Consider the following 23,372-nt stretch of genomic DNA (forward strand, 5'->3'; position numbering starts at 1 on the left):
AGGTACACCTTTTTGTTCGCACCATTGTTTTTTGTTCCAACCTGAACCTGAAACATATCCTTTTTCGCACAAACTTGGCAAAATCTCATATTTTCCCCCGGTGCTCTGTTACACTTTATTTTCTCTGGAATAGGCAGCCGGCTCTATTCTCTGAATCTGTTGTCCCCTATTTTATCTACAGTAAGACCCTCCACAAATGTTGCTCGCCTTGTGCTGTTACCAAGATACGAGTGCAAACAACCGCAAGTATGCGGGTGAGCTGGTGAGCAACTCCAGCACGCGCACAGACAGAGCAGTTCGCTGCACAAAGGCCAACAAATAAGCGCTTTCATATCTACCCTCCCCCTCCTCTTTAGGACAGTTGAGGGGTTGAATGGAAAGCAGGGCTCGGGGTGTGGGGGGTCACTGGCTAGTATAGGGAAACCAGTGTTAGGAACATTGTGTTGTTGAATTTCATGGCTCTGTGTTCGTCGTCTCTCTCTTTTTTTTTGTGTCATGATGAAATCATGTTGGCTCTGAAATCTTGTTTATCCCTTTTACATCTTTGTCAGCATTTGTTTGTCACTATCAGTCAGTGCTAGTCATAGTTTTACAGAACTTCAGCATCTAACAATGCTCAAATACTCAGATGTGTAGTTTCCATGTTTCTGTTTTTGTGGTATTTATGTAGCAGCGGTGATGCAGATTTTTTTCTTAAATCTAAATCATGCAAAGTCAGTTTCACCTGATCTGATTTTAGTAAAAGTTACTATATAGATTATTATTTTTTGGTAATATCATGTAAATTATTCTCATGGCATTTTTTGTTAATGAAAACACAATCTTAGTCTCAGTAACTAACAAATTATAAAATAAATCTGAATGGTAAAAAATAAAGTTATTCCATTTGTAATTTACCTACAGTACATCAGGCCGGTGTACTACTTGTTGCTATTGTCAGTTTGTGCTGCATACTGTGCCAAAATGTCGAAACAGCACATCTTGTGGTGTAATTTCATAGCACTATGGCCATCCTTTGGGGCAAGTGTAACAATATAAGCAGAAATGGCAGCATGCTATTAGTCTTATGCTCCTCTGGCAGGCACTCTGTCTCAATAGACCCCGTTGCAGTCAGTGTAGCTTCTGCAGCACTGAGAAAAGGGTTGGCGCTCCTCTAACACACAACATCTATTCTATTCCCTCTGCTCCCAAGACCAGACCCACTTACTAGATGTTGTCAAACTTATGATTGCAAGTTTTTAAATGCTTTATTTATTTATTTTTCTTTTTGTATAATTTCATGATAAACAGCACTGCCAAGGTCTATAAAGTAAAACATTACATGTATAATGTATTACTTCTTTTTAACAGTAATAAATTGAATTGCTCCTTTGGGAAAGTGTACTTGCTTCTTTACTTCTTGTTACAATCCAGACCTCATGTAATATGCTGTTGTCCCTGTTTGTAGCCGATTTAAAACAAATCCACATACTTGCACCTTTCTGTTAGTATCACTGCTGTCTCTGCCGTTTCTCATTCCTTTCATCTCATTGTCTGTCATGGCTAGCGTGCATCCTTTGTACTGCCTTTGTTGTTTGTGCATGTGTAAACAGGATTATGATGAAACAAATGCTACATGAATTATTGTTTCAATGCAAGGTTGATAGCGATAATGTGAGAAATGTTTAATTTTTGACACTATAGTGCAAATATCGGAGCCTTGATGTTAGCAGCTCTGCAACTTCAATGTAGCTGGGCTGCCCTAATTACATGTTCTTTGTGTCATGTTCCCTTTTACACTGGTAAAACCTCATATTATCACAATAACCATAAATTTTATATCTCTTTGAGTCCCACAGCACAAGATTTCATATTTTTATATCACTTATTCCCCACATAATATATTTTCAGTTAATATTTGTGCTGTTGGTCTCCTGGTGAGTACGTGCTGTAGGCAGCACCAAATGCTATATTTCATCTCGTAGAGGTAGTTTCAGTTTGTCACTCCCATCCTTTCTTCCACAGTGGAAATAAGAGAAGGCCAGCTTCACTGTTGGCCGGTCCGTGATGCACAGCTGCTGTACTGACGCTTTATTAATGGGATTCAGGAGCTCATCTGTGCGTTCCGATAATGGAACAATGGAGGACCCCGCTTTGACAATCCTTCATCTCTGAGATGCTACAATTGATCACCAATTCAATTGCTAACTGCAGAAAATTGAATTTCTAGCCCTAACATTGTTCGTTAACCACGGTGCCGATGAGATGGCCATCCAGATTAATGATAATGGGAGGCTGAGATGGCTTCTGAGACGGCTTGTGAATTTGATTAGCTCTAGACGGCTGTGGAGACAAAGAGCAGCTAGTCAGACTCTTATGTGGAAGTACTTAATGAAAACCCTGCATGGAAGGTAATTGGGAAATGTTTGTCTGGCTGCACACTTCTCAGCTTACTGTATGCAGTCTCTAAACCTATTTTGCTGGCTTACAGTACAATGTAAATCTACAGCAATTCGTTTTTATTTTCTCTAATCACACTGCCTTGTTTCTATGTGTACTCGTCTACGCTCTCGCTCTCTCTCTGTATATATATGCACATTTAATATGCATACACAGGCACACAGATCAGACTCACGTCACTAGCCCTACTCATGTGTCTCAGTACTGACTGTTCTCACCTGGTGGAACTGCTGCAAGTCAAACACTGCCAATTAAGAAATAGCTCATATTCCCTTCCCTTCTTCCTCTTATTGAAATGAGACTGACTCATTCAGGCTGCTGAATAAAAGGATAGTGTTTAATATGGAGATTTCGACCACTGTTTGAATAGGTGTTTGATGGCTCGGGCATATCTCCCCATGGTTATTATGTGGAGGCCCAGGTCGTAGTTTGTGGGGGAAGCAGCTAAGAACACGTTCCTGTTCGTGTTCTAGACACAATCAAACAACTTAATTCATTTACGGACACTCGAGCCTAAACCCTATAAAGATGATGACCGTTAACAGCAGTAGAAATCAACATGTTTATAGCTATGGCTTTTGACATAGTTCCTTGAGCCTTAGTTATTATAAAATGAGAGATTCTCTGTAACAGACATTAATTGTCTTGATCATTTACATCTCAGTGATTAGAAGTGGGAGGAAGTTAAATCCCTGTTGCTGGGTCTGTATAATGATTTTACCCTCAGAGTCAAAGCTTTTAAAGATTCAATCCTCTTTTTTTCCCCTGCACTTACGGACATGCAAAGCCACACTCAGCACCTCTGAGGAGAATACAAGTCCTACCATGTAAATGTGTTTGCATGACTGTGTTAAATTTGTTGTTCTGGTGGAGGAAGTGGACACTGCAGAGAGATGAAGGTGGTCAAGGAGGGCTGCAGCTGCTAGAAGAGAACCCCAGTTGATGATAAATATCTGTAGATAAATGGGCTTTGTCCACCGAGTGGGATTCACTCAGCGCAGGGTTCTCTTTAGATTGGCCAAAGGTACATTGTTGCTGCTCTCTTTATTACATCTGTGTTCACTTTCTCTGATACAGGCTACGTGCCAGCTGCGGTTTGAGCATTGTGTTTTTCGTCACCAGAGGATCCATATAGTGACAGTTTTTTGAGAAAAATGTCCTGCGGTTTGGGGATGAGCACTCAGCTACTTTGTTATCAGCGCACACCTCATGTTGAGCATCATTCTTCTGTGAGCTTACGAATGTGTTCTAGAGCCAACATTGATTAGAAACCTGTTACATTTTGGGTGCAAAAGGCAGCCAAGGTTAATTTACTGGATGAGGAGGCCGTTACAACTCTCCCTTTAGCAAGTCTCTTCATTGGCCTATTTTAAATCCCCCCTGAAAATAGGAGTTAATTAGGAACACCAACAGAAGAGAAATCCAAGGCAAAGACACCAGCTTTTAGACTGAAAAAGCACAAACGCGTTTGCATCCACACTCAATTACTTGCCAATGCATTTTTGAAGTGCCTGCTTTGGACACTGTGTTTTTGGTCTAATTCATTTACATGGGGCAATATTATTAAAAAGTAAACACAATAGAAGCTCTTTGTGAGGTTAAACCTGCTTCTAATTAACAAAGAGTGAATTTGAAACGGGAATTAGTCTATGAAAGGGAGCTTGTTAATGAAGTGTGCGGATAGAATGAAAGACGAAAGCACGCAGCCCTCCCTGCTGGAGAAAGGTTAATGACTGTATGGAACAGACCAGGAGTGTCGTCTTCTCTTGTGCTCTGAGTCCTGGTCCTCAGGGCTTCCCTTATTGTTGGGCCTCTGCATAAAACACCAGCCTTTAAAAATGCTCCCAAAATACTGAGCTATCTGTTTTTATGTGCATTTGAATAGCAGATAGGGCGATATGGTACTCAAGAGAATATCCTGGTATGTTTACAATGCTAGTGTTTCCGTTTAACATCCAGTACTGTAAAGGGCATGCACCTCTTTGTTTGTAAATGCTGCTCCAAGAACAAAATGTCACATAACTATGTTACCCAAGCTGCTGAGTGACTCTGGGGATGGCTGTGTGTAGATTTGGTCTGCCCACCACTTTGACCCAGACTGAAATACTTCAACAACTGATTGCAAAGAAATGTACTATTATTATAATAACTTTGATGCTCCTGTTTGTTTTTCACCTCGAGCTGCTGTCCTGAGGTAAAAATTGTATTCGTTTGTCTCTTTGGATTTAGATCAAATACATGTGTTGTCAGTGGGCTCAGGTAGCAACTGTTAACAAGCCAACACACTAACTGAGGTGTAAACATCAGCACAGTTGTGACCATGTTATGCTGACATCGGCCCAAAACACTGAGAGGCTGCTAACCGATATCTGGAGCAGATTTGCATTTGTAGCAACAATCTCAATCTTAATGTCAAACTTTTGAATAATACATATTTCAACACCTTGTTCAAATCCTTTGTTGATTTTGTTGTTGTTGCTGATCCTTTAATGTTGATAGAGTATTATCCTAGGTAGCGACATAACTGCCCTTTCAGCCACAGTAGCACATTTAATTTTGATTTGATTTTATCTGAAATAAAGTTTCCTTTGGTAGCTTTTGGATAAAAATAATAAAACATGTCAGAAACCTTTGTCTGAGACAGTATGAATCCAAACAGCTGTTGTCAGCTTCTGACATGCTCACACGCTCATCAGTCAGACTACATCAGTCTTGCTTCACATGTTTGTATTCATCCCACGATGCAGGACCGATTTGACACACGCTCACACTCCGTTGTATTCATTGTGCTCATTATGACATAAAACAAATTGTTATTAGGCAAATCTGAAGTTCTAAACAAATGAAAGGATTTAATAAAGCTCAAAGATTGTAAAAAAAAAAAGAAAAAAATGACAGTATCACAAATGAATTACCCAATAGTCTTTGGAGATATGAAAACAGTATTGTTTTCCCGCAATAAAAACATTGTATTAGGCAAACTGTAGTAACGCAGTCGCTCCCCAGATGTTGCTTCCCTTTAGTACTTGGCTGCTAATATGAGACTGTTAATGGTTTTCAGCGGAAAAACAAAACCCACGTTATTACAAGTATTGGTAAGACCCAGGAGATGTTAAAATTGGGAACTGCAGTTAAACGGTCGACTTGTGAATAATTTTTTGTCACCAAGAGAAAGTAAATTTAGTGAGCGAGAATGGATAACAAAGGCCTGTTTTAGTACAAGAAAGGTACTGCAGTTATCATGGATAAAAAAACACTTGTACTGTGGTTCACTCCCTCCTCCCCTCCTCCACTATATTAATTCTACATTGCTTATTAAGTAGTTACAGTTTTTAATGAATGCTTACTGTCAAAACTTTGCTCATTTGACTCCACTACACTGACTGAAGTCATGCCAAATGATTTTAATTGTCCCTGACTTGGAGATGAAAAGAGCAAAAGTATTGAATTTTCATCCTTCACTTCAAGCAGTATAGAGCCTCTGCAGTATAGTTTTCATTACGATGGTGATTGATTAAGGCCAGGTGCCACAGGCATAAGGGAGGATTTTAATTTTGCTTGTCAAGCATTTTTGCATATTTTACTAATTTAACTTGACACACAATGGTTTATGTAAATAACCAGCTATGACAATGCATTAAAAACAACTTGTCCCTCTGTTCTGCAATGAAATGTGCATACTTGTCCATATTCATTCATAGTTTCTGTAATATATCCCTGATGGAAGCAGTATCACAGTTGTTTTTTTACTGTGTATGTGCCAGCAGGCCAAAATATTTCAATTTAACAGGCGTCAGTACAAGACATTCTTGCTCATTCTCATAATCCCCTGATGATAGATGAGTCCTTTTACTGGTATTTAACTTTTTTTTTTGTCTTGTTGCACATCTTACTGCCAATTCCTCGCTTGGATTTTATCCATGTAAAGAATTTTTGAAATCTTCATCTTCTTGGCAACTTGTAACCCTAAGCTCAGTTCCTTTTTCACTGTGAGTTTGATTTGCATAGCAACTGAGTGTTGACTTTACCGCTGTGCATATTATATCTTAGGCTGATAGTAATGCTTTCAGAGGAGTAATACACTCTTTAGTTGAAGAGATGATTCAAGGGTTTTTAAGCAAATCAAAGAGCCCTTTAAGGACAAGGTTGTCAGGCCAGAGATTTCATCTTGAGAAACTGGCACCATGTCTTCGATGTATTTGTTCAAACAGCTTTTGCAATGAGATGTTACCTCGGATGCTATATACCTAATACTGCATGCATGCTATTCTCAAGAAGGCACAGTGTTAGAGGGAACACCTGTAAAGCTTTGCTCTGATCCTTTTTTTCTCCTCTCTCCAGCTGGCCTTGATACTCTTGCTGAGGCCATGTACACTCTCACCGCGGTTTTTCCATGTTGGCAGGGACTTCTTGCCCCTTTTCGAAGAACACTCTTACAAACCACCGCTTTTGGGGCACAAGGCTTCTGGGGTTTCACTTGCATTTTGGCCCACCTCCTCATCAACCCTTTTGCAAACCAGAATTGACTCCATAATTCATCCCAGCCAATCCAACAAGAATGTAAATAAAGAACAAAAGTTGCCTGTTCTACACATATCAGAGGGCCTCTGCGGGAATAGAGCTTTCTTAAAACTGATCCTGTTGCAGGCCTGACCCCGGCCATTTCTCTCCACTCCATTTTCTCAAGCAACAGTAAAAGGCAGTGCGCCATAGTCTGTGCGCTGCCCTTATCTCACATTGGCAGACACTGGGTCTCCCCATAGTCTGGATTTCCGTCTGAGCCTGAGCTCCTGTGGCCTGACTGTTCCTCTCATCTGCACAGCCATCTCCTCCTTCAGTCCGCCTCAAACTAATTGACTTTAATTTGTCTTTTTTGCCCTCTCACAGTGAAGTGTACCTTTTGAATTTGCCAGTCGTAGCAAGTGTCAATTAAAAAGGCATCACCCAATAAAATCTGTGAACAACGGATGTTAATTAATATCAGAGGTTTATTGTGTGTGGTACAGGTCCCGGCATGGCTCTTAGCACTTGATAACCATTTGGCCATGCAGTTTGAGTGCCAGTTTGGAGGCTGAGACTAATGAAGCTCATCGGCTAAAATGAAGCCAGTCCGTGAAATGGGCTCATCAGGTGCATTATCTTGTAATCAGAACATTAGCAAATTCATTTGGACACAGTCTCACTCTCATTTTATGAATACCATCAAAATCCTAGGTCACAAAATTAATAATGAAAACATAAAGAACGGGTAATGAAATTTGCATAAAACATCACCAGAAATGAAATGTGGGCTGAGTACTGATTGCCTCATGTAATAAACTACATTGATTGTCATAAAATTACTAGTTACGCCTTCGTTATTTTGCTGTTTAGTTCCCTAATTGTCAAATTTCTTTAAAGACAGATTGCTAATGTTTCCTTTACTTTTGATTGCATCCTGCAAAACACAACAGTAGTCGGTTAGAATCAGCTTCATATTTTAAAACAAACAAACAAAAAAGAAAAACCTGTTTGTGTTATGCTAATCACATGCCAGTATGTAATTTCACTAATTACTAATACAGTGCTGCAGTTGCCAGGAATTCGATATTTTCACTGATAATGCAACCCTTCATGAAGTAATTCACATTACTGTAAGACGTAAAAAGGCACATACAGAATAATACGTGGGATATTTTTAGAGTTACTGCCAACATACTGTAATGTGAAAGCCTTTGACAAGTCGTCATTTAGAGAATTGAATCTACCGCCTGTATTGAATAAATTAAAAAGCACTCCTTGGCCTTGCACCGATTTATGCAACGAATTAACCTAATGAATATGCATCTAACCAAGGCCTAGTCTCACTTTAGATCAGCAACACAGTGTATTCTGAATGTACACTTGCTTTTCAGTATAAAGTAGACATTTTTAGATTCTGAACTGGCCACACTTTGACAGAGCTTCCTTAACAGCCAGAAAAACTGGGTCATTTTTTTTATTGTTAGAAACAGAATCTTTATATTGCACTTGCAACACAGTATTAATAAATGGATGAGCTGTTGTTGAATGTATTGTATGTATGCTTCATAACATCCATAATTTACCTAAACCTCTTACTGTTTTAATGGCAGTACAAATTTTCAAAAGCAGTATTCATAAATGTTTGATAATAATCCAAAAATTATATAGGTAATATCTGCTATTTTGTCGACAATCACAGTCTGCTTCCTAAAGCCAGTATAGGAAAATATAGCAATATCAGAATTTAAAAAAAAAAAAGTCTTACCTTAAAATGCAGGCATGTTGTGACGAGGGAATCACCCTCTATCTGCTTCACCAACAGCAGAAGTCCACAAGTGCCTGGAATCTTGACCGCTGGGAAAATCCACTGTGTAGTGCAGATGAGCTGAGGAGATCTCAGTTGTTTGAGTGTAGACTTTCAGGCAGCCAAGAAATTCTCTTTTTTTTTTATTTCACATTGTTATCACTGCAAAAACTGAACTATTCAGTGCAGTCGGTGCTACACATTTTCCAAAGAGCGCAGTATCACCTTAATGGCAAATAGTGCAGCAGTAATTACATGTTTCATTATGCTAGAATTATTATGATGAATTGTGAATCGGTCAGTGAGAGCATAATGAGCAAGTTCATTCATAAAGCACAAAGTCATACATAGAAACAAGGTCAGCTCTTAGCTTTGACTTCTATTCAGTCTCTAGTAAAAGTTGATCTCAGCAGGTTTTTGAATCGGTCGTAACATATAGTAGAAAAATAATAGAGGGATAAAAGAGGAAACTTGCCATTTAAGAGAACTCCTAGTGGTAAGATAACCCCCTAGAGTTTAATGTATTACCAGCTTAACATTTTGAAGTCTACATGCCTGCAGGATGAAGCCAGAATGACCATCACTAGGGACATGTGGTCTTGTTACCCTTCATTCCTTTCTCTGATGTATTCCACTTGGCCTTCTGAGTACATCACCATGTGTGTTTTCACAGGTTTATATTAATACTAATTGAAGCCTTTGTTTGCAATAGTATTCCTATTGTTCCTTCCGTTAGTCTGTGTGCTGACTTCCACATCTGGTAAAGTCTTTTGCCGTCCTCTCACCCTAGCTGAGTTTGTGCTCACTTTCATACAAAGACATGCACACAAAGCACACATATCCTTTGGTGGGTTGCGTGTTGTCTGTCTCCTTGACTGGTAGATTGTTTAAAGGCTGTGCATGGTTGTGGAGCAACATGCTCTCTTTTAATAGTTTTCAACTTTATCCAAGTTTTTTTCCCCTCTTTCGTTTGTAGTATGCTGTTTTCATGCCTGTGCCTGTAGTAATTACACTCCGTTTTTATCAAAAAAAACTATTCTGGGTCCTTTTGATTTCAAAAGATAGACGGTGAGATGATTTTAATGCATTTCAGCTTCACTGAATTGGTGATTCTTTGAATTAGCTGATTTGATGAAGTCATTGTCAAAAGGATAGAGAGAAACTTGCTATATAACTGATTTACCTACAATTTGACATTACCTTTTAGAGTCTGATTGATACTGGATTATTGTGTCAATGCCAATTTTACTATTGCATGTAAGCATAATATATGAGAGTTATATTGAAAAAGGAAAAATATGTTGATTAACCATCCAGCAAAGTGATTTACAAACTAATTAGCAACACCATGTTGTGCTCAGCTGTGATGCATACTCTGCTACATGTGCTGCAGACAGTCATGAGAGGATTACAAGCAATGAAGTTGAAGTTGATCTGCTGCACAAACTATGTGAGGATACAGTCTCTTTAATTGTTCTGTAAACAAAAGTTTTTATACTTTGCATATTGGACAACATACCAGTGTATCCATGATGGGCTATTATCAACTGCTTATATGGGCTGATCAATATATTGGTCTGCTCTATTACTTATAACCTTTAGGTGGATAACTGTGTAACTGTTCAGTGTTGTGAATTAAACCAGTAATATAAAGTCTCAGTTACTGTGGGAAAAATAGTAAGAATTTTTGCTTGCTACTGCAGTAAGTTCACTCACCATTCACTGGTTGACTTACGCGTGCAGAACCTCAACAACATATTATGTAAGTTTACCATGTATGACATAAAGTACCTTGTTGGTATTTACATGGTAAAAAACGAGTCTTAATCATTTTTTATGAAAAACACCAATACAGGCCTGGAGTGTAATGTATAGGAAATAATTTCAATTAGGTTTTCCATACCAATATTAGACAAATTACAAGTAGACGTAATCCTTGAGTCATTTTATTCGGCAGCCTTTGTTACAAATGCACTCGATATCAGAGCCTCTTCGATTTTACAGTCTTTTTGTGGAGTTGATGGTCCTTCATTCTGTCATTTTTTTTTTCTTTTTTCTTTTTCTATCGGACAGTTATTTCTTTTCTTGTCTAATCTCCTCACTGTCCATCTTTTGCTTGGTTTCTCTCTTTCTCTATTCCTTTTGTAGTTCATAATACCACAATGATCGTGTGCTGGTGGTGTGAAAGAAGCACTCTGACTGTATTGTATACTCAAGCACTTGAGCCTCCCAACAAAAGATGTCTCTTGACCACAGACATTCCTCCGTGTCTCTCTCATTTTGCGACAGCTAAGTGATGAACCTTGGTCCTCTTCAGCAGCCTCTGCGATCTGCTATAAAACCTGCTCATTGTCTCTTAAATGACAGGCATCCAGAGAGAGCCTTTGGTTGAATATTTGGTTTATTTTTCATTCATTTGTTCTTCTGATTGGCACTCTCTAGTAATGTTGCCTTGAGCTGTTCAATAATAATGCATCTTTGTTAGATAATTACTGGTGTTATTACACATGACCTGTAGGTGTTTTAATCAAAGACTAAAAGGCAGGCAGACTGTAGCCCTGGCAGAACTGAAAACACGTCTTGGTCTTTCTATCAACACAGAAGGTTGAACTCCTGTTGACTTAATAGTGCACGTGTCTGCGTGTACTTTTCCAGTCTGTCATTTTTACACACCAAGATAATAGAGTGCAACGATTCTCATTTTGACTCTAAAATACAAATTTCTCATTGGGACATTGTCCCGCTGTTCACCTTCACAGTGTTTGGTGTTCTGGCCTTAAGCATGTACAAGGTGGCCCATATTGAGTTTCACCACCAATGTGTGCAGCCACCCACTCTGGCCCACTCCAAGGCATGAAACAATGGCCTCCACATTAAAAGTATCAATTAATCATCCGCAAAAAAAAGATTTATATTTCTCAAGGAGTTCCACAAATGATGTAAATGTATGGCCGACTTTATATTCAAATCACATTTTGTGTGAAATGTGAGCTCTAATGGTCATTGAAATGACAAATTTCACAAAGCAAAGAAACCAATTGTGATAATACATCTTCTACGCTCTGTCAAATTCGCATTAAAGCTGCTCAAATTAACTGCACCTCAGGACAAGACCAGGAGTCAGGAAAATGAGCAGGCAAGCAAATCGCCACCTTGGTACATTTATACCCTGTAATAGAAGAGGCTCGACATAAGTAAATATTGTATTTTCATTGTAGTCATTAAAAATTCATAACATTTACCAAAGTCAACTGAGGCCATGTGTTTCTCTGTTTCTGGCCATGCGGGTCAGATTTGTGGTGACAGACGGTGGCTTTGTGTGGTTAGGGAGTTGGCGGGTGACCCTAGAAGAGCACCTGTCTAAGAGTGGACCTGCTGCTCACTGTGTTATGCCTTTGGGTGGGTTTGGCATTAACCCCACTGTCATGTTCCTCTCTCCTCACTCCCCTCTCACCCCAGCCCCTAAGACATACATAACCTGCCAGATCCACTCTGTCATCGCAGGATTAATTAAAATGCTACACAGCAAAAGCCACTGGATCCCTTTGGGGCTGTGGTATATGCATGAATGACATACACACGTGTAAGAGCCCACACACACGTTGAGTCCTGTCCAACTTAGTGCCAGGTTGTTGTGTTCAGTCACCTCAGGGGACGTTCTGCATAACCAAATGATCACCTCCAGTGATGGATGGACAGATCTCCCTTCAGCAGGCCTTTGTGAATATGATGTTCTATAATGCATTGGATGTATTTATAATGTGAGACATTACTTATGCTTGTCTAAGTGAATTTGCCCAAAACTATGACCATCTGGCTCATGCTGATGATTTGCATTTGCATAGTTTGCCTTTTCAGCGACAACCGTGATGTCAGAAGTTCCAAATTGCCATCTCTTATTGTTGTGTTTCATCCACGCCTCTCTCACAAGACACTATTCATTTGGAGGGATTCAAATAAATTGAGTAGAAAGGGAGGTTACTTATTTATCCCAGAGCCCAGTGATGTGCTGGCAGAGAGACAATAGAGGTGAGGATACTAAATGAATTCTGTTGTCCTGTGCGCTTTCCCTGGCTATCACCATAATTTGATTAGTGACCTGGTAACTATGAATGTATGGGGCCTTTTCATTCAAGTCCATTGGGGCTCCTGGGGCAAGAGTCCATGCTACAGGGCTCAGCCCCCCACCATTGCGACCCTGCCCTCGTGTCATGTATGCACACAACCGGGCGACTGGGTGATTAATGAGTGAAGTCGTGGTGGCATTGAAAACTTCTGGTGACTCTACACAAAAGCCATCACCCTTGTCACATTAGCACCAGTCTGGGAACATTTGGCCGCATGCTGCTGGGCTGCAACACACGCAATATGTGGTAGACAGATGTATGTATACTATGTCTGTCGCAAACTAAACATAATCATATTAAAGAAAAAATAGATTTTTTTTCCTCCATTATCGTATTTTCCAGCAAAGCGCTAAGCTTTCAGTCGTCCTCTGCATCACATACAGTAGAATGCCTTTATAATAACATCATTTGCTCAGCCTGCACTTCCTGGCATCTTCTCATTTCATTAGCACACTGTTTCCATCTATGTATGTCTTTTTTGTCAGTTGTGTCTCTAGCTAATAATAATCCAGCATAATTAGAAAATGAGGAATGGCCCTGCCAGCATTCCCAGCAGTGTTTTCTGAAAGTGGAAACTTTCCTCTTCTGCTTAAGTTTTTGTTTAAATGAAATGTCTGCATATTAAAGGAGATGAATAATTAGTAGCCCGAAAGCTTCTGGTTATATTAAATTTTCATCTGACTCCTGAAGAGCTTTAATTTGTAAGGTGCTCAGGATTTTTGGTTTATTAGGTACTATGGGGAGCAGCCGCGCTAGTGAAAAAAAGTGGATATCATTCAGTTACCAACCTGTGAACACGTCACGTAAACGCTTTCTTTTTTCTCAACCTCCACTGTGTTTTCAGATATAGCTGTCTTCTACAGGAACAGTGAAGTGTGAATAATAAGCCTCGATGCTGTCTTCCTTGTCTACAGGATCCTGTTTTCACCAGAGCTATCACCTTTAATAAGAATAGTTGCTAATGACATTTGTGGCAGGGGTGTAACCTTTAGCACATGAACCGATTGCTGTATGTCTCATTCTCACAGCAATAAGCACAAGTGGGATGTCTTTCAAATTTTCCCAAGATATTTTTATTTCACTTTTCAACCTGGCCGTAAATTAACTCTCTGAATCTGCAATTAGGCTCCTCAACAGTAAGGACATAAGTGCTAGAACCTGATGCATACAGATGTGAGCTGGCTGCTTGCTCTGCCTATCGGTTAAGTGGAGTGTGTTAAGTAGAGTGTAAACATTACCAAGCAAACAAACTCTAGGTGCATAATGTTCCCGTGCTGCTACAAAGTTTTCTACTCAAATATCATGTGTTTTTCCAGCACTGTAGTGCTTCCTTTCTGGAATGGCACCCTTGCTGAGCCATTTTGAGCCTAGCTCAGCAGCAGCTGAACAACAATTTCTGTGAGTCTACATTTACTCAAATAACCAGGTTTCTGAGAGAAATCAGTTTACATGAGTAACTGAGGAATGTCTATACTTGCACCGTAGCAACCTGGTTACTGTAAATCCCCGTGTGCATGCAGCAGATCAGCAACCAGATCTGTTCTGCCTTGAACTTATTTTAGAAAAGTGGTTTTCTGATTTTAACTGTATCGTGACAGAAGATGCTGCTTCCAGCCTTTTTTTTTTTTTTCTTTTAAAGTTGTGTGTTTGTGTTAAAGCAGACTGACAAAACACTGAGAGGCAGGCAGACAGATGGAAAGCTCCTCTTCACAGTTCAGTATATGGAGTGTGGGTAATTGAATAAATACTCATGTTCAGTGGTGGAAAAATACTTCTACAGGCTAATTGTCAACTATTCAATGTTAGTTTTTGCATTTAATTTGCCGAAAAAAAAGCCAGAAAAGGTAGAAGGTAAAAAAAACAAAAAAACAACAGGGGTTGAGGTTAAGCCCCAGTTAGTGATCAGATTGATGTTTGACACACACGTTGATTGTCTTTTTTGATCAGACTTGATATGACTGGTTTTTAAGTTAAAGTGATTCGTTTGGACTCTTTTTTTTCTCAGGGAAGAGGAATCTCTCTGCAGATGAACTTCCTATGTTATGGCTACATTGTGAAATATACAAAGATGAGGTTTAGCTGCTGAACTGTGAGACTGGTTGTGTTGCCAATTGTTGGTAATAACAATAGGATGATATAAAGACACAGATGATCATGCTACCTTTGTTGGAATACATTTTAATGAATGTGAATCCAATCTCAAATCAACTCAAAACAATCTGAATTCTTCTGATGTACTTGTAGAGTTTTGTAGAAGCTTTCAGCATTTTTCACTTCTGTTTGGTTTGGTTTAGGCTCCAAGACAACTTGGTTAGTTTCAGGGAGAGATCAGGGTTTGGGTTAATAAAAGGTTGTTATAATTAGTTAAGCTGATGGAACAGACTTTTGGTTTGAAGCTTAAATAAACTGCAGCCTCCTGTGCTTGAGTCTGATCCCTCCAGCCTGACTTTGTAGCTCCATAACTACCTCACCTCCTACTTTGCTCTCAACATAATTACTATAGCCACTAGAGGCTGAACTAAGTGAGCTGCTTCCATAAGTGACCTCCGGGTCAGTCTTGAAATGTAGATTTGACAACTGTAACACACTGACTTTTATACGTTTGACTTGTTGATCCAAATAATGGAGATTGCTGAACTATGAGGTTAATGAGCTCAAAATATTGATTTAGTACGTATAAAATGTTTAACTGGTGGATTCTCTTGTATTTAACGTTGCTCGATCAGTTCTCTGTTCACTCTATTTAACAACAACAACAACACATTTTATTCATGGATGCAGAGTGACGTTACAGAGTGATGTGTCATTTCACTCACAAACATTCTTTGGCAGAGTGCAGTCAGCCCCTGAGAGAGAGCACATTAGCCAACTGAAAAGAGTTTTGCTGTTAATTAGCATTAATTAGCTATGGCTGTTATAAACTACAATTTGTGGTGTTGGCTATTTTAGCCACTGAAAGCCACTGATAAGGTCTTTAAATGAGAAACTTTATAATGTCACCAGCATGTTTTCAACATTACTCTTTGGTTAAAAAAGCAAAAACAAAAATGGGCCGTAAAAAAGTTAGCATCAGAGCTGAATTTAGGTGTTTTACGCTCTGGAGACTTGATCCAAACTAGAACCATCTACTGAGGAACCTCTCCCTTATAATTACTGATTATAACTGGTTACCCCATCCAATCATTTACTTCCAGTACACAGAGAGTATAGACTTATGTAACACCACATAACATTTAACCTATATGGTGGAACTAAAAGTAATTGTTCATTTTATTCAAACTGTTACAAACCAAAAAGTTCCCAGTAATCAAGGTAATGTCTTCAAATTGCATGTTATTTTGACCAGCGGTCCAAAACTGTAATTGGCTGTAAATAAGAGAGGAATGAGAAAATATTCATTGATTTTTAACATTTTTAAGATTAAAAATTGCTGACTAATCACTGCATCACTAGATTTAAAGCTGTTCCAGAGCTCTGTGATTGTACTTCGTGATCTGACCATTCTGTCAGCATATCAGTTGCAACAAAAGGATTACTGAGCATGCCAAGAACTAAGTGCAAAGTTAGATATGGTACCATTGCCAGATGTTAGTTTAAGCTGTGTGAGTGTCATAGCACACATCGCCCTGTTAAGTTGAGCAGGTTTTAAGCAGCAGCAAGCTTAGGATTACAGGGGCTTACATCCTTTGACCTCTCTGTCCCATAACCCCAGAGTATCCCTCGATTGAAATAGATTCAGCAGATTTTATTTCGAAAACAAAAGAATTTCATCCTTCTTGTCCCAACCCTTGCCCTCTCTTTCCCCCCCTTTTGGATTCCTAAATTCCTCTGAATGAAAAATGATTCTCTCTTCCTTGGTATTTTGTACAACAGACGGTCCCATTTTGCTTCCCCCTCAATGGGGAGGAAATGAGTTGTGGGAGCAGATTCCTCTCACACAGAGATCTCAGTAATCGCGTGGCTGTGTGTCACCAGAACACCACAGTGACAGCCGCTTTTAATTAATCCCACATCCCACCACCCTGTCTTGTCCATTGGTGGCTTCTCCCCCAAACTTTTTTCCTCTTAACTTTCTTCTCTGTGTTTGGCTGTGTGTGTTTGGGTGGTGCGGCGGGGTGCATTTTTTCTGACTGCAGTCTTTCAACCCACTGCAGTGTAATGTGCATAACTTGTATAGTTACGGGATGACACCGCTGTCACTTTTCCACACTTCTGAAAGTGAGAGATAGCCCGCTAACTGCATTCACGGGTTTAAACTCTCCAGTGTCGGCTCCACCAGCTCAGTCTCTTAAGAGTTTGGAAACTGTGACTGAAACTATGCGAGGCCGAAGCCACATGAAATGTTAATAACTCTTTGTGGTGGTTGGCCTACACTGGGTCAGGGATGTTACCCCCCTTGCTGCACTGCAGTGATCTTATGTCGAGGTGCTTGAGGACAGTGAAATAATCAGGCCTTGAAGTGTCTGCGTTCTCTTTCTGGGACCCTGATGAATTGTGACAAGTTGTATTTACAATCCTAAAAGGTGCTGACACCACCGAATTCCCCACCTCTTGGAAAAATACCAAAACATTGCTACCCTTGAGCAAATGTGTACGTGCTAGCTGTGGCTGAGGTATAGAGGAGCGCCTGTCTCAGTGAATGAGAGGCAGGATAGACTTCTCTGGAGAGATGGACGGAGCGCTCGCCTGAAGGTCAGACTGTCAAGAGGGTAATTTCAGACCTGCTGAGCTAGAGTTCTGCCCTGCTCAGTCTTCATCCTCGAAACATCTTAGAACAAAGTCAGGTGTATGAGTGAGAGAATCGAAGCCTCAGCATGCCGTTGATATAATTTATATTGGCCTTCTTGTTACATCAATATTATTTAGTAGACTTGGTTAAGACAGTGCTGTTTGATGGCCAGCAAGGAATGCTTCCTGTCATTACAGATGAACTGATTATGCTAGGTTGCTGCTTTTTCTTCGTTTCACCCCCGAGAGCCAAAAGTGGAGAAGACGGCAGAAGCGAACACTGCAGATACAAACCTGCGCTTGCTATTCAGTATGACTTGGCTGTAGCAGGCATTAGGTTAGCAAAGTGGGCTAAACTTGCATGCGATTAGGCTGTCAACGTCTGAAAATAATGAGCTGCAGACAGAGCCACATTGGCATGCAAATACTGTACTGACATTCAAAGCTGGCTTAACATAAATGAGAGAAGAGAAAGGATCGAAGAGGAGCTCGGGCCTCCCACTGCAGAGCTGCAAACCTGCTGGGGGTAATGGACAAGTTGGACCCCTCAGAGCCTTTAGGAATTAAATAATTATTCCCTTGCATCAGACTTTGTGGACAAATGAGACTAAGGGTCGATTAAGTTCTAAGGGGGACGTGGTGTTGATCTCATAAAGGGCATCAGGAGATGTATGGCCTCTTACAAGATCATTTAAACCACTTAATGGAGGACAGGAATTAATGGCTGCCATAGAGCAGAGTCAATTATATGGATATTTTCATAACATATTGTGTATAATTCATAGCGTAATGGCATCAACACCAATCAGCCTCTTTGCCGTTGTTTTGGTTATAGCCTGTTTTAGATTAGGTTATTGACTGTATTTTAGGGTGCACAATAAGTTGCCGTCTTCATCCAGCGATGTAGAAGCGTTGTCATTGTCTACTATTTTGAGGTGGCACGGTCTCAATGGTGGCGCCTCTTGTTAATTTGTATTAATGTCAGATAATTTAGAGTTGCGATGGATATATGTGCAACGCCTTGTGCTCTCAGGCAAAAAATTGGATTCATTAAGAAGACGGAGGAGCTGGTTAAGTTTTTTGGCCTCGTGGTTTCAGGTCACTGAGTAATGTGAAGAGATGGAGAGGGTCCTGGCCTGGAGGCTGGGGAGAGCTGGTCAAAGATAGAGGGGAGAGGACAACACCCCCACATAGAACCACATCACTCACAGTGACACGTCTCTGTACACAGTTTCTCCCCCTCTCCACTCTTTTACTGCCATAACAGATTGTGCAATGAAGTCACATGACGGTCTTGGGACAGCTGGGAGGAAGAGAGGTGACGACTTTAGGTTATTTTGCTTGTGTCCATATCAATCAGTGTGTTGCGTGAACAATGTGCACTGGTTCACATGAAAGCACACGTAATAACTACTGTAACATTGATAATTACACATATGGATAAAGCACACTCACATTGGGTTAGCATGAGCCTGTCAGATGCAGTCATGAATGAGTGATGAAGATGGCTTGCAATCAAAAACATCCTGACCCTTTTGTTGAAGACCTGCTTTTGTTCATTACAGTGTGCAGGAATAGTCAAATGAGAGTCAAACGTTGTGCGCTTGTTAAGATGTCCTTTGAATTCTTCCCCAATCAGTACCTCCTAGTATACTCTCATTTGCATCTATTCATGTTACCACAACCTAGGCACTCACAGCCATTTTTGTATTAATAACTGCACATTTGAATGATAAATGTAAAAAGACAAAGAGAATAACATGCATGTTAATGAATCATGCCCACTAAGGATAAATATAAAGAGTAAGTACTTTAGATCAGAGCATTCACAACAGTCAATTTCTTTTTTTGTATTATATCGCAAACAGATGAACACATTGGCACAAGTGCAGACTTTGTGGGAGGCCCCGAGGCCTTGGCTTGGCTTGGCTTCTGACCTCAGCCCTGCTCACCATTTATGAGGCCATTAAATTATGGGTCTGTTTGATGTGCAACCTGTGTCCAACAGGATGTGAGGGAGAGGCAACCACAAGTGCCCCTTTTATGTTTGTTTTGAATGTGTGGTTGTTTTTGATATCCTAGTCTCAGTGTCGATAAAGCATGCTATTACAGTGTAAAGTCAAGGGGCCTTTAAAGAAACAAAAAAGTTGAATATGCTTGGAGTTCATAGGACCTTTTCTTCGACTGTATGTTATGACAGAATGTTTAAAGGTCTAATATTGTGCCCTGTTTCAGAAAATAATGAAAATCTCACATAACCTTTCAATGTATGTTTTACATTTCAGCTCAAAACACACAAAGATGGTTTATTTTGTCATGACTGTATAACCTCTGGTTTTATCCCTGTTCTTAATGGGCCATTTCAGTGTCTGTAGCCTTAAATACAGCTGAGCTGCTGTAATTCTGCGTGTTTTATTGACTGTGTGGAGGAAAACAGTTTACTGCACGGTAATCTACATAGCTGAGAATGGGTGCGACGAAGACTTTCTATCACTGCTAACTTTCTTCCTGAATTATCATTTTACTGGAAATACTGCTGAATTCACAGCACAGTCATCATTTTTAACGTATGTGTTAGGTTGTTGTGGTTATATTGCCGAGCTTGGAAATAGAATAGAGATTCTCAACAGCTTCAAGGTGACTATCAGTTATCATGCGCTAAATATATAACATGTGAGCACAGAGAACACACACACACACAGCCCTTGTTTATTAGTTTTAAATTGGTCTTAAAGTTTCCGCCCTTGCTGAATGTCTCTCAGCATTACAGTGTCCACATATCTCTGGTTTGTAGGCATACGATCAAAGTTAACAGTAATGCTAGACACATTCGCTGCACACCAAGGATTTTCAGATTGGTGAGGTAACATTGCCATCAAAAAGAAAAGTAATCTACTGTATCTTCAGTTCCTCAGATGCTCGGAGTGCATGAGAACTCGCATGTTCACTCTTGCAGCACAACATTTGATGCTCATAGTTGAGACATTTAGAGTTTTCTAAAGTAGCTCTAGAAAGTAATTAAACCTGGTGGACTGAGAGGATGCTACTCATTCTGAATGGCTCATGTTGGAAACACAAGGCAGGATAATACAAAGTGTAAGTGTGACAGCTAGTGATTCTTTTCCTAAAACGTAGCAGCTGAAAAAAATACCTTACTTGCTTATAAAGCTGGGAGACTATCTAGTTGCGGGAGCCTTGAAGAATGTAATTAGATGTGTATATATGTTTACAGCTTTTAATTTAAATCTCCAAGTTTATATCAACTACATAGCACAATGAAATTAATTTTCACCAGGTTTCTTTTGACATGTGTTTCCTGTGTTCTGTGTTTTTCATATCTATAATTTATCAAGATGCCCGAGTCTAGCATGCGTAATCAAGTTGACAAACCATCTCATTTGAAAGTGATATATTAAAAAAGCGGAAATCTAATGCGCTTTGTCTCAGCTCATTGACATACTCGGATGGATGCTGTGTGGCTTTGTATGGTTCTGAAAGCAATTAAGCCATTAGCTCAACATCTGACCTTTTCTTCATTGTTCTTGTCCATAATTTCTACCATTCCTGATAAGAATGCCCTGTAATGAATGCCAGGGGGTCCTTTCCTGAGCATAGCATCCTTATGGTGGACAGAATGCCTAAAAAAAACCCTCCCTGGCTGTGTTTTGTGGGCACTGATAGCATCAATTTTTCATCTCTTGAGATCCTTGAACTGTGTCTGACCTGACCCCAGTGAACTCTAATCAGTTATAGGGTCACATGGCCTGTACTTTTTGATCCTACTGATGGTGCTGATGGAGTAAAAACGTGCCTAGCTACTGGCGATGGGGAGGTCATCCAGGGGTGCTTTGATGCAAGTATCTATAGGAATGCAAATGTGACCGGCTGTCTGACCAGTACATTACAATGGGAATAACAGCAGCCTGGGGCAGACAGTGCAGCTGCCCCCATTAGTTTTAATCGCTGGGTTACATAAAAGACTAACATAATTAGGCTCTGTGTGTGTCACACAGGAGACAAATGTATCGGGTAGCTTGTGTTGTTTAAAGACTTGTCTGACCTCAGTGAGAACTTGAGAGTGATTAAGTAATTGTTAAAAGGGACAGATGGGTCAAGGGTCATCAGTGATAAGTGAGGTCACACAGGGTTGTCAGCAGTCGGGTTCATCAATTTTGTCTCATACTTGGGTCAGCACAAAGCTACTCTGTTTTCTGTATTATTTTCAGTGAAAGTCACAACAATAGCATGCTCCTTTGCCCGTTTAGCTAAACTGTAATTTATCACGCAGGTGAGTGAATGTGTGAAAACAGCTTACTCATTCTCAGAGCTTTAAAGTGGTCTTTGTATGTCAATCACCACAAACCAACGGGAGTAATTTACTTAATCCCAAAAGCCGTCAATAAATCTTATAAGATTGCTGCATAAAGGAATTGCACTGATCTCATTGACACTTTAATTAGTCTTTCTGACTCAAAAAAAATGCCTGAAACATTTTAAAAAGTTCTGGCAATTATTAGACATTTGGTCACTCTGTTTAAGCAATAGGGTAAATTTCCATTTTCTCCACATCTGCAGAGCCACCTTATTCATCAGTGACAAGCTGATGCTGTGAAGCCAGCTGAGATCTCTGCTTACGCATTTTCAGCGAGGCCAATAATAGATATGAGAAATTTTTTGTTTTTAGTTGGTTCACTGTAATTTACTTCAAAAACAGATTGTTGCACGTTCTTTTCTTCTTTTTTTTTGTAGGAAGCCACACTTTTTACAGCTCTGACCTCAAGGTTCTTTACACGCACAAGATAAGACTGCGGCTGAACAGTCAAAGAACAAAAAAACTATCGACAGCATTCATATGGAAACTATTACTATTCAGTATTCTAAAAGTAGACCATCTGTTTACTTTAATTTGCAGTTAATGTGGTATATATTTAGTGTACAGGGCAGAGTTACTGTATACTTAAGGTTTGGATCACTTGTGCAGCTTTTAGCGGCTCCCCTTACTGTAATTAAAGCTTTCACAGTGTTAAGAGCTGGTGGGTGTGTGAATGTGGGTATGAGATTCTTTTTTTTGTGATACATATTGAATACTTATGTGCTTTTGTGTAGGAGAATGGTCAGTGCCAGAAACTAGAGAGTATAATCTGAAATGCATTAACTTTACTTAAGCTTTCACAAGATGTTCTGTTTTACTTGGATTTGTAAAATGAGTCTCTATTGCTGCTTTTGCCTGTGTAAGTTTTCATGGGCCCTTGCTGGGGTGAGCTGCAACCATGTCATTAAGTATGCTGCCTGGAGCCCAGAGGAGTGTATATATACCCTGTCCTCTGCAGAGATGGGCATCACCAGCAGGGTCTGCCTGTACCACCCCACATATGGTGGCTCGTTATTAGTTTTCTGTTGCCCTGGTGCCTGGGAGGTTCATCAAACCCTAGAGTCCATGTCTCTATAGCCCAGTTTCTGCTCTACTGTGATATTTCTCTCTATGGCCAATCGGATAAGTCACACATGACTTCACCGCACGAAAGAACAACAGCAGCCCCGAGCAGATGTTGCTCTGTACACTGCCCATGGAGTGGAAAACTCAAGTGTATCTGGGTTACTGTTAAAGAGTTCACTATGTCTTGGAAGAGGATATGTAGTCTTAAGGCTATGAAATAAGGCCTCTGAGTTCAGATCTTTATGAAGGATAAAAATGCAGTAGGTTATGTTTTTCATCTCCATTTTTAGATTGTGTGCATAGTCGGTAATTTGAGATGTGAATGTATAAAACT

General features: G+C 39.9%; 1 protein-coding gene across 2 annotated transcripts in view; it reads left to right on the forward strand.

Moving 5' to 3' along the window:
* The window catches only part of macrod2 (mono-ADP ribosylhydrolase 2), a 415,533-nt gene that overhangs the window by 51,655 nt on the left and 340,506 nt on the right, over positions 1-23,372 (forward strand). The gene's annotated exons all lie outside the window — the stretch shown is intronic.

Source organism: Stegastes partitus, unplaced genomic scaffold (assembly GCF_000690725.1).
Source record: "Stegastes partitus isolate 25-593 unplaced genomic scaffold, Stegastes_partitus-1.0.2 Scaffold1, whole genome shotgun sequence".
Taxonomy (NCBI): Eukaryota; Metazoa; Chordata; class Actinopteri; family Pomacentridae; genus Stegastes; species Stegastes partitus.